Source organism: Anser brachyrhynchus (assembly GCF_964034855.1).
Source record: "Anser brachyrhynchus genome assembly, chromosome: Z".
Lineage (NCBI taxonomy): Eukaryota > Metazoa > Chordata > Aves > Anseriformes > Anatidae > Anser > Anser brachyrhynchus.
Window position 1 is genome coordinate 48,513,764 of NC_137697.1, and position 12,488 is coordinate 48,526,251.

Sequence of the window (12,488 nt, forward strand, 5' to 3'; positions counted from 1 at the left end):
GGGTCATAGTGTCTATTGTCCTGTTCCATGCTGATGTTAGGGTGGTTTGTATCAGACTTTCTTCTTCCACCCCACCTCCTTTCATTGGCAGTGCCTCTCTTGTTGCAATACCCTACAAGGATGCAGGTTTCTTTCCTAGTTCCATCAGGGCTTCTAGCAGTTTTTTGTGCCTAAAAGTAACCTGCTACATACTGACTCCCAGCCCTGGAGTGAGTCCCTCAGACCTCCCAGCTGCTCCTTTACAGTTATGCATGTGCTATGTGTTTAGTGGATTGGAGGTGTTACTGCTCCAGTGTAAAGACTCTGGAGCTTTGCTTTTGTCTCCAGCCGTAGTGTTGTGATCATCAGTTTGGTACTGGCTCAGAAAATGAGCTGGCCTTGGCCAGTGCTGTGCCATGACCTTGGAACTGTGCTTTGGCACACTTGGGTGGTGCCCAGGCTTTTTGTCTCCAGGTTTGAGCTGGAACGGAAGAAGTTTGGACTTGTTGTGTCTATCATCTGCATGGGACCAAGGCATAAGCATGTAGACACTTCTCAGCCAAGGCCTGGCCAGTCTGGCTTCTGTAAGATTGAGACACTATTCATGGAAGACCTTACCTCCTAACAGTTCTTGATTTGGTAAGTGTTTTCTCCACGTTTCCGTCCTATATCTGGACCTTGCCACAGTGTTCTGATCCTACCTGAGCATCAGGGTGCATAGTTGCATCTTCAAAGGTGCTTGGCTTTTGCTAGTTGGCAGCAGAACTCAGGGAGCCCCTAAGGACTGAATGCTCCTGAAATGCTGGCTCCAGCTCTGGGACTGAGCACTTGAGACTCATCTTACATCTTTCAAACTCTTCCCTGTATAGTTGGTTGTAGAAAGAAAAAGAAGCAGAAGCCTGAAAGGTTGATCGTCTTGCATTAATTAGGACATTAATTGTTCATATCTCTACTCAAAGTAACCTCTGCAAGCAAAAACAAAACAAACAAACAAACAAAACAAAACAAACAACAACAACAACAAACACTGAGAGGTTCCTGCCTTTCTCTGAAGGATTTCCATGTCTTTCAAGTTCTGGACCACTGACACAACATTTAGAGCTGTAGACTCCTGCTTAGTAAATATAAACCTCCTGACATAGTCATTTTTCTTGTTTAATTTATGCACCCTTGAGTGCAAGGGTCCCCCTCAGTAGCCAGTGGTATAAAACTATCATTTAGGAGCAGCCCACATCTCTGTGGATAGTTTGGAGCCAAGAGACCCCTGCCTTGTTAGGCATGGAGCAGGGAGTTTTTTTTTGTTGTTGTTGTTTGTTTGTTGTTGCGGTTGTTTTTTTTTTTTTGTTGTTGTTCCCCCCTTTGCCTTTATAAGGAAGATAGAGAAACAGCAGTGATGGCTTGGAACTTGCCCTTCACTTAAAAAAAAAAAAAAAAAAAAAGATATGAAATTGGAGAGAGTTGTCCGCTGTTTACAAACCAAGGGCTTTTTTTGCTGCATTGAGTTGATAAATTACAATGTCTCTCTTTAACTTGAGGGGTGAGGAGGTCAAACTTTGTTGTGTTTCCATTCATGAGATCCCTCTTCAGTATCGTGTTTGAGGACAGAAGTAACAGAGCGTCTCAGAGAAAGGAAATGCAAGGAGGGACACACAGTGGGAGCTGTGCAAGGAGCAGTTCAGATCCAAACTTGAAGCAATGAGCAGAGCAGTGGCTTGATGAAAGAGCCTCTCAAGAGAGGAGCACTCACTGCTGAATGAGAGAACAAGCTGGACAGAAACTATTTGTGGTTACCTGATTGTATCTTTGGCCCCAAGGGTGTAGCTTCAGGATCTATTTGTCAGGCACAGCCCTCACTCCTCAGGTGATGGGCAGATCAGGGTTTTCTGCACGTAAACTGGAACTGAAACAACTGAGCTGAGCCTGTTTGCATCTTGTCTCTTGCAGTCTGTGACCTAGATTTTTTCTTTTTCCAGTTTGTGTATAAACACACCTGTAGCCTGTCTAGGCATCGGGAAAGGGGAATAGGCTCTCTGGTGGGCAGTGAAATAGCTAAGGCTTTGCATTTGTATTGTTGTAATTAGAGTTTGGTTAAGATCTTATTAACTGTAGGAGGAGTTTGGGGTTCTTTGCTCTGCAAGAGTAAAAGGGGAAATAATCTGCTGATCAGCTGCCTGTGCATTTGGAAAGGTAGAGACTTTTTTTCAGTAATTCAGGGCTCTGCAGTGGAGCTTTGAAAATCCCAACTGCAAATTTCACTCTGGCACAGCTTTGTACTGGTCACATGTGCTATTACAAGCTCCTTGCATTTGTGCTCTGCGTGCATGTCAGCTACCTGGATTTTTCCATTAAAAGTGCCATTTGCACAGACTGTTACTCAGTGGAAACAGAACACATGGGGCAGGAAATGTGGCTTTCTCTCTCTCTCAGCTCCCACAGATAATCTCTTGCCGGTGCCTGCCTCCCAGTGTTGTAAGGTGAGCGTGCCAATACACTTTTTACTTTTCCCCAGTTAGGAAGGCCTGGGCGATGAGTAGTGTATCCAGCCCCGAGAGCACTCATGACTGAGTTATCCTGCTCTCCTCTGACAAGTCAGCACCACGCTGAGTGGGAAGCAGGGAGGGGATGCGTGCTTGGTGCCTTGCTTGCATGGTCAGGCAGTCAGATGCCCTCGTGTTGAGCTTTGGCCTGCACATTCTTGGGTCTTGGTGCAGATTTACAGTGATCAGCCATCTCCTTAACATTTTACCTGTTTTCCTTTTGTCACTAACATATTTTGTAGAAGCCTTTCTTGCTGTCTTTGACATCCTTGGCCAGATTCAATTCCATTTGGGTGTTGGCTTTCCTAACTTTATCCCTGGATGCTTGGACAATGTCTCTGTATTTCTCTCAGGTTATCTGTCCTTGCTTCCATATTCTGTATGCTTCCTTTTTGTGCTTGAGTTTGACCAGGAGCTCGTTTTTCATCCATGTAGGCCTTAGGGCACTTTTGCCCGACATTGTCTTTGTTGGGATGTACGATGGACCTCTGTTGAGCTTGGAGCAGGTGATCTTTGAATATTAACCAAGTTTTGTGGGCCCCTCTGCCCTCCAGGGACTTAGTCCATGGGATTCTTTCAAGTGGATCTTTGAAGAGGCCGAAGTCTGCTCTCCTAATGTCCAGGGTTGTGAGCTTGCTTTTCACCCTTCTTCCTGCCTTCAGGATCCTGAATTCCATTATCTCATGGTCACTGCCACAAAGGCTGCCTTTGACCTTCGTATTCCCAACAACCTTCTCACTGTTGGTGAGGAGGAAGTCTAGCAGATCACCTCTCCTTGTTAATTTTTCTTTCACTTGGAGGAAAAAGTTACCATTAATGCTCTGCAAGAATCTTCTGGGTTGCTCACGTCCTCCTGTGTTGTCCCTCTGATAGAGACTGGCGTGGTTGAAGTACCCCATGAGAACCAGGACTTATGACTGTGAGGTTGCTCCTGTCTGTCTGAAGAGGGCCTCATCTGTTTATTCTACCTGGGTAGGTGGCCTGTAGCAAGCACCTGTTATAATGTCACCCAGCTCTGTCCTCCCTTTACCTCTAACCCATAAACTCTGTTGGCTCCTCATCAGGAGATGAGGAATAGAGCAGCTGAGGCAGAGCTACTCTAGCTGCTTTCTTGCATAAAAGAGCAACATCCCTCTTCCTCTCCCCAGCCTGTCCTTTCCAAAGAGCCTGTATCATTTCATTACAACATTTCAGCCTTTGGAGCCATCCCAACTCCTTGATCCTTTCCCAGCAGTGCACGTTTTCTATGCATTAGCTGTTCTCTCAGCTCTTCCCAGGCTTTCCGTGGTTGAGCAGCATCTGTCTTGCATTGTGGCAGTCGTGTGTGCCCAGTGCTAATGTCCCTGCCCTCAGCTTTACTTCTTTATGCATGTCAATATTTTCTGTGGCTCATTCAGAGACAGTAGTTTTATGAGAGCTTATGCTTGGATGATTCAAAGTCCTTTTCACTCTGACTGCTTCCTAGGAAAGAGAGAGTGGTACCCTTATTATCATGCTGCAGTCCCTGTTCTGCTCCCTTGCCAAGATGAACTGCAAGCCAGCAGACAATCTGTTTTAACAAGAGATCTGGACTGCGCAGTACCTCTGCTCTGTTCTCCTAATTATTTTGCTCCCCGAGCTTTGCTTTATTTGCAAAATCCACTAATGATGGTTGTTTTTTTCTGTGTGTTGTGTCCGTTCCACACACACAGATACACACACACCCGGGATGTTGATATGTATGTTGAATACTGGAGGACAAAGGACTTCCCCTGCAAAGATCATCAGTAGATTACACAGTTGTTTCTCATCCGCCATTACGTCTTCAGTTCTTTTGTCTACCATTTCTGTTTTCCCCATCTTCAGCACATGATTTGTTGGTTTTGAATTTCTGTAAATTCCTACCGCCATATACTCTATTCAGAAGTCTGCTCATTTATGCTATTGCCATTACTAAGTAAGCCTGCAAGCTTGTAAAAAGCTATCAAGATTTGTAGATGGAGTATGGTTTCCATCTGTCCTTGTTGACTCACAATTTTCTGTAATCCTATAATTATTTCCTATAATCTTTATGGAGGCTTTTCATTAGTCCCTTTCATTAGGAAGGTTGATTTGCAAGTAGGATGAGGAGCCCGAAACACAATCTCCAGATATCTGTTGCTTTATCTGGTCTAACAGAGAGGAAGCAACACAAATAATTCTTCACTGTTTTTGGCAGCAGGAAGGATTGGGTCCCTCAGTAAAATCCAGGCAGCAGCCTTAGCAGGTAGATGCACATTCACACAAGGAATCATTAATTTCCAGCATGCTTGGATGATGGATGCTTGGTGAACAGAAGTGTGAGCCGTTTGAAAGGGATTAGGCAGATCCCTGGAGGATGGTCACACCAGGGAGCCTCACACATGTCCCAGATATTGTCTCTGATTCAGGACGTGCCTCAGCCTCTGGCAGCATGAAGTGGGGACAGGTGCCAGGAGAAGAACCGCTCTGTCGGTGTTCTGCTGTGGTTGGAGATAGGGCACTGGGCTTGTGCACCCCTGGGCAGGCATGGGGAGGCTGTTCCCAAAACATAACAGGCATATTTTCCAGAGGGGTGGCAGTGGTGAGCAGCTGAAGTGAAGGGCCTAACAGCTCCGGAGCAACGCATGCAATGCTGGTGGGGACAGTGCGTGTGCAGCCCCTGGGCACTGCCAGGTGTCTTGCACCAGGCTCGCCTGGTGCCATTCCAGCAGCTGGGCTCTGCTGGGTGTGCGGGCCACTGGCTGCCCACAACGCACTGCAGGCAAGCACCCGTCTTCCTCCTGGTCCTCCTGCTCGCTTCCAGAACAGAGACACCACAGAAGGCTGGGCTTTGCATTGTTATTCCCCACCCCACTGAATGTGCTGTGCCCTAGGAAAGCAGCGGCTTGTCTTTCCAGGAGGCCAGACAGTACCTGGCTGGTACAATGTCTTTTTTCTTTCCAAAGCCTGACCATAGCACGCATGATGCTCCTGGTGCATTCACTGCTGTCCACCAGCCTGTCCTAGAGAGCCAGCAGTGTGAACTTGGCTTGCACAGCATGCAGTGCCAGTTTATGTGCCGGCTCACAAGGATGGATGCTTGGAGACTGAGCTGAGTGGGAATGAATGAGTGGGATGCTGAGTGCACCTTTCCAAATGTGATCTCTGCATAGTGGATTGAGTTGGTGGAAAAGCAAGCTGATGCTAGGCAGTGTAAAAGTTGGTACTCAGACATAACAGCTTCCAAGCTCCACGGGCTCACTGAGAGCGGGAGAAGAGCTTGGAAGTTGGTGACAAACAGGCCAGCTGATACAAGTTTGGCAGTGTCCTTGCCAAGGAGCACGAGTGCTCAGAAATCCACATTTCACTCCTCTTTATTAGGCTTATTCTTTTCGAGCAGAGATCAAATACAAGAAGACAAGACCGAGCCTCACACCTGAGGGAAGACAGCACGGGATTGCATTACTGCGGCTCTCTGGCTTTACTTCTCCAGTGTGCACCTTGTGGCATTTTGATGAGCTTCCCACAAACTCAGAGGAAAGGTTTGGACTTCTTGTGGAAACCAACTGTATAAATAAATAAAGGAACTCTGAACCAGCAGCAGGGCTGGAGCCCTGCAGTGATGTGTGCTGCTGGATGTGACCCAGGGCTGGGTGTTGAGGACCCTGATACTGATAATACATCCCTGCATCCTCTGACTCAGTATAGGCAGAATTTTCAGTGATTTCACATGGAAACTCGACTCCTGCTGGGAGTGGTGGATTACCTACTTGAAGATTTTCACTTCTGTAAAAATTTTAACTTTTATTTGGATGTTGTCTAAGCAACTCCCTACTTCTCTACCTGCAAACCTTTCATTGTACCATTGAGATCTGGCTCCCTGGCACACCTGAAGATACAGCGTGGAAGTCAAGCTTTTTTCCTGCTTTAGGCTTCCTTTCTCCTTGCTTTGCAGGGGAGAGCTGCCCAAATCACTCAGGCACTCAAAAACCTCTGGCATCTTCCTGCAGTTTTACCCAGCAGAATGCTTTGCACCCAGAAGGACATATAAGTTACCTCAAAATCAGTGGTAAAAAAGGCTAAAGCAGCCTAGCTCTCCACAGTTGCACAGGATCAGCACAAAACTAACTGTCCCAGGTCTTTTGCTGTACATCCTGGGGCTGTGGAGCTTTTGGAGGTTGTGTATTGTAGCTGCTAGCATGCTTGAGCAGGGCTGTCTCAGCAGGGAAGACCAGCTCTCAGCCAGCACCGGACAAAAAGGTTTGCTACTGATGGACTGAGCTCAGTTTTGGAGCTCTTACCTTATTCTGGCCAAACCAACTCATTCTGCTGGGAATTTGCAGCAGTATGATCATCCATGTGTACTGGTTAACTTCAGCTTTGTGATATCCCATGCCTATAATCTTACAAGAATTCTCCCTGGCTTCCATATATGCCTGGGGAGATTTCTGACCATGAAGAATTGGGGTATATGCTAAAGTGCAAGCGTGCCAAATTCCTCTGTAGTTCTTTGAGAGAGTAGTTGAAGTCCTCTTGCTGTTGATACATGTGTAAGAATGGTCTCTCAGGATTTTTAGGGCTGAGGCTTCTTTACCCAAGTGATTGCAGACATCCTGAGCTGAGGTGTATATATACACTCCTTGGGACTCTGGCATGTATCTGTTGGCCAGGTGGTGTCTTGCCTTGGTGAGAAGCCTGTAAGTGTGCATCCCCGTTCCTTCCAGTCTGGTGTCTTGCTCCCAGCCCCTCACCAGTTTGTGCTCTGTGATAACCTGAGTGTTTGAACAAATTGCGTTGGGTACATTTCCAGTTTCCCACATGCCTTCACAAAGGCTTGATCCTGCAAAGCACAGTGATGGAAGGAGTGGCTGGGAGCTGCTAATACAGGCATTATTGCTAAAAAGTAATAATAATAATAATTATTATAAAAAATCATACAATACAGCCCAAGGCTGCACTCCTGGACAGTCTCTGCCATGCAGGCAGCATACAGTAACTTGTTAAGCTAGGGTAATTTGATCACAAGTTTCAGCCTTGGGTGAATTTATAAGGCCTGTTTATTGAGATAAATGGGCTATTGTTACAGATGGGGTCTGGTGGATGAGCTGCATATTTGGGATGTTTAAAAATAAAGCATCTACAGCCATGCTTTCTAGGAAGCACAAAATGGAGAAAAAGGGGAGGGTTACACTGTGAGTCTTTATTTGCTCTGAAGCTGTTGGCAAGTCAAAAGATGATGACCTGGAGAGCTCGGGGTTGTAGCTGATCAACACCACCGCAGGGGACAGATCTACTTGTTAGCAGTATTGCACACGTTTATGTGAGCAGCTCCTTAAAATTCTGCCAGAGAAAAAGAAAGAGAAAAAATGTACTTCCATTTGGGTTTTTCAAGCAGGTTTTTACAGCACTGGAAGAAACTTTCTCCTGACATCCTAAAAAGCATAGGTGAATAGCAGTCTGTCCAGAAGGTATCACAACTGGCTTGGAGTAATGCAATTTTAGACCCCATCCAACTTAAAAAAAATTGATTAGGAACTGAACTGGAAGAATGTTTGCTTAGGTACAAGTAATTGTGACTGAACTTAATTTGCAATGTGAAAAGAGAATATATAGTCTCAACCAGTAATATGTATGATTGATGCTTTAAAGGGGCCCAATTTCCCCAAGCTGAAAATAATTATAGGCCAAATAAAGTGGGAGGAAAAACTCAAGCATAAAAATGTGAATGATAATTGGTAGTTGTTCAAGAATCCTATATTAGATCCCTGAGAAACCACGATTCTGCATTTGCAGAGATGACTTCTTTAGTTAAAAAAAGCTGTTTTGGTTAACGGAGGAGATGAAAGCAGCAATAAAAACCCCAAAATACAATGAATGGAAAAATAGAGGAAGCAAAGTAGACAAGTAATCTGCAAGGAAATGCAGACAATTGATGAGAGAACTGGAGAGAACCAATGAAGAGCCTTTGGGCAGTGGGTTTGGAACAATAAGAAGGGATTCTTTAAATGTATCAGGGACTCATGAAATGCTAGCAGTGGTAGGGGCTCCATACTGAATAGGGTTGCAGAATTGTTGCTTATGAAGTAGACAAGTCAGAAATAACCAGTAACTGTTTCTTGGTGTTTGGAAAGAAGACGACGTTGCATTCATAGCGTGGTCATAAGGGAGTATTTTCTGCTCCAGTAAGAAATTAGTTCCAGTAATTAGGAAAAATATTAAATGTCAGCGTTTTTAAATGTACAAAACATTAACAATGGTTAACTTACAGTCCAGAATATTTAGAGGGTAAGCCAAGAAACTCTTTTAATCATTAATATAAGTGCTTGAAAAAATTCAGGGGAATAGAAAAAAGCCACTGTGTCAGCATTATTCTGGGACAGTGAGTGGGTAGCTCGTCAGGCCAACCAAACCAGTTTGGTCAAAGCATGAAAAGGCTGATAGGCACTGGAGCTGGTGAAGAGCTGAACAAAGGCAGCACGATGATAGCCAGTTTCTCTTGTAAGGGAAGTGGGCCTTGTCTGGCTTGTGGTCCCAGTTTTTGATACGAGTTTTGATGACAGAATTCGTCATGCTGACATAATTACACATTGATTTGAAGGCTTCTGACCTAGTTCATGGTGATACTCTGGTATAGGAGTACACACTATACAAATCAAAGTGACCTATTGCAAATGGCCCAGGAAAAGTGACCATTCTCATGAAATGGCTGCAAACTGGGAGTCATCCTCCACCAGGAAGGAGAGAAGTTGGAAGCTGTTCGTACAGAAGGACCAAAGGTATCTATTCACGGCTCTGCTCTACGCAGTGGCTTTGTGAGTGCTGTAAATAACAAATAATGTTTGCTCAGAGATGCAGGCCATGCAGGAGATGGAGGGGAGGTAAACAAGAGCAGGTCAGATGTGGGAGCAGTGCTGAGCCACCCGGAAAGCTGGGCTTCTCTGATGCAGCCACATACAAGGCCATACATCTAGGAGCAAAGCATGGAGGTCAAGCTAGCGTGTCTGGGGGCCGTATCTGAAATGCACGGGGGCTTGGAAAATATCTAGCCAAGGTGAGTGACAAGTGCAGTGCCGCAGCTGGGAGGGAGATGGCAGTCTTCGGAGGGGTGAATGGTGGAAGCAGGGGAGAAACGTGCTAGGGAGCCCAGTCCTGGTGCCGTCACTTCAGGGAGTACTGAAGGACTCAAACAGGGTCAGAAAAAAGCTACAAAATCAATTTGAGGTCTGAAGGACGCCAGTACAAAAGGGCAATATAGAAACTTGATCTATAAAGTTTGTTGTAGAGAAACTGACAAGCCATTCATGAGCATGGTTGGGTGTCTGTCTGAGGGAGAAGGAAAAAGCAACAGAAGACCCAGGCCTAGTGGCCTATCTGCTGAGGATTCACACTATCAGGCCGGAAAATATCATGGATTTTTAGTGGAGGCAATTAGCCGGTTGAACAACTTTCCTCAGGCCCTGGTGGAATTGCCATCATTCAGGCTTTAAATCGCCACCAAATAGCTCTCTGTAAAGTAATATTTTTGCCCAAAGAGAAAAGATTGCTAGGTAGAGTTCAAGGGCTGCTGATGCATACATGGAATCAATGTACGTTTCATTCTGTCTTATAAAATACTAATTTGGACATTTAGACATCTGCAATTAAGGCTAGACAAGCAGTTTCAAGCAGCCTCCAGATTCTTGATCTTTTGTGCTTATTTGTTTATCTATTTTTGTAGTTCTTTATCTTTCAGGCTAGAGCTTTGTAAGTTTGTTTTCTGTGCTGCTGTGACTGTTTTCATGCTGACCTGAAGCCAGCCTGTATTTTCTTTTGTCAACGACAGGTAGGAGAAGAAATTGTTGTGGAAGAGAGGTACTGTGACTTGAGAATGGGAACAAGTGGAGGGAGGGCAGCCGTAGCTCAAAGCTGAGTGCTTTCTGCTTTACATCCTCTGCTCAGGGGCTGAGATTTCAGCAGCACTGCGACAATGACACAAAGTGGAGAGGTCTTATGTGTGCTTTACCTACTGGAGGCCCGTGCTATCCCGCTGCAAATACCCTTCAGCATCAAGCAGATGCATGTGCATGTATGAGCAGGACCAAAAGACTTGCTGAGCTTTGTTCAGTGCTGCAACGCCTGCAGAGGAAGACCCCGGTGGAGCCATACTGCTGTCCCCGTCTGGTGCAGAGCAGGGGATGGGGAGGTAGGTCTCCAAGGCTGGCTGCCATGGGGAAGCATGGCTGGTGGGCACTGAGCACCCTGAGAGCATGCAGCTAGCAGCGCTCCCCTCTTCTTCACAAACACCCCTGCCTTACCCCTGTGCTGTCAAGTCGAGGGCTGGGGTTTTGGTACGTGACCACACAGCGCTTGCTGTGGGCTCCGTTGGCTTGCTGTTGACTGGTGGCATGGAAAACAAGCAGCCGGGTCCCCTTTAGTCCAAGGCTGTTCTGGAAGACCAGAGCCTTTCATGGATGTTCCTGTGAAAAGGGCTTGAGTCGGTCCTCAGAGCGTTTTGTGGTGCTTACTGGGATAGTGACAAGGACAAGCAGACACTGATGGGTGCAGGTGAGAAAACGCAGCATCAGCGATGCTGATAAATAGCGGGAGTCGCTCTTCTTGTTCGTGCTGTCTGGGAAACCTACAGCATGTCTGCACAGTAACATTGCAGTGATTCCTCTGAGAGTAACCCAGTTTCCTTTGCTTAAAATTTGGTGGTTATTTTATGCTGGTGGGTTCCCCAGACACTGCAGTGAACTGATCGTGGTGACTTGCTGTTACCTGCCTAGCTACGCAGTTGTGAACCCTGTGCCTGGCACTTAGGGTATATGCTAGAGATCTCTGGAGAGGCTGTCCACGTCTGCACAGAATGGTCAAATGTCTGTAGAGCTGCTGCATGGTGCTAGATTTCCCCAAATAAGGGGGTTTGCCATGTGATGTGAAGCCAGAGTGGTAGATCCACAACGTGCCTGCCAAGCCAGAACAGTCTTGGCTTAGGAGAGACTGCACAAAAGGAGTCCTGCAGCTCCTGAGTGGTGCCCGGAGGGACCTGCATAGCCTAAAAATGTGAGCTGCTTCAGAGCTGCTTTAAATTTTGCAGGGAAGCTACCGTAAGCTGTGGTGACATTTTCCTTTTCTTTCTCTGTGACCAGCCTTGGTGAAATCCAGTGAGCTTGTAGCTGCTCCTCTGTGCAGGCGGTGGGGCTGACCCTTGCTTCTTGTCCCTCCCTGCAGACTGCTTCCCTGCAACATGTCCCAGAGAGGCAAGGCACCCACTTCACCTACCAAAAAACTTCTGTTTGCAGGGTCCTGGTGCTATCACGTGGTAGTGCCTTGGTCATGCAGATTCACATCCTGAAAACTGTTTTACTAGGTCAAATACTCAGTGATTGCAAATCAGCATTGATTTTTTTTGTTTTGTTTTTATTAGAAATATGAGTTTTGCCACTCTCACTTTTTAGTCTTTGTATGAGTACCCATACCTGACATTTGGACGGGCTCAAACAATCTCAGCTTGTCAGAAAAGAGACTCCTGTTTCCTGCTCTGTCAGATCAATCAGCTTTCCCCTGTTTTCACTGAAACTTCACTATTTCACCAGTCATGTGGTCAAGAGCCTCAGACCTAGGGTTAAGAAAAATGCTGTACAGTTCCTCTTTCCCTTGACTCACGTTTTCTCTCTCCTCCTCCCCCCCTCACCCCATCTCAATATAAATGTGGTCTGGGGCACGCTTTGCTGCTGATGCAAAAGCTAAATGCTGCTTCACAGCGCCAGTCCCTGAGGCATGTGTGCTGCGTGCAGCAAGAGGGAAAGGGACAGGGATCTGTGTTATTCCTGCTCTCTTCCTTGTACTGTTGCTCTGCTCCTCCAGGGCTCTGCTTCTCAGAAACTCTTGGTCGGCTCTGGCTCTCCTGGCACCCTGGTACCAGTTCAGTATGCATGTTCCTGCTGCGTCGTTGCTTTCCTCTGTTCCTCGGAACTCCACGGGCATGGGGAAATAAATTCCTGTTCCCCTTCA

General features: G+C 46.3%; 1 protein-coding gene across 5 annotated transcripts in view; it reads left to right on the forward strand.

The window, feature by feature from the left end:
* The window catches only part of LOC308185494 (metalloprotease TIKI1-like), a 78,500-nt gene that overhangs the window by 11,384 nt on the left and 54,628 nt on the right, over positions 1-12,488 (forward strand). The window lies entirely within an intron of this gene.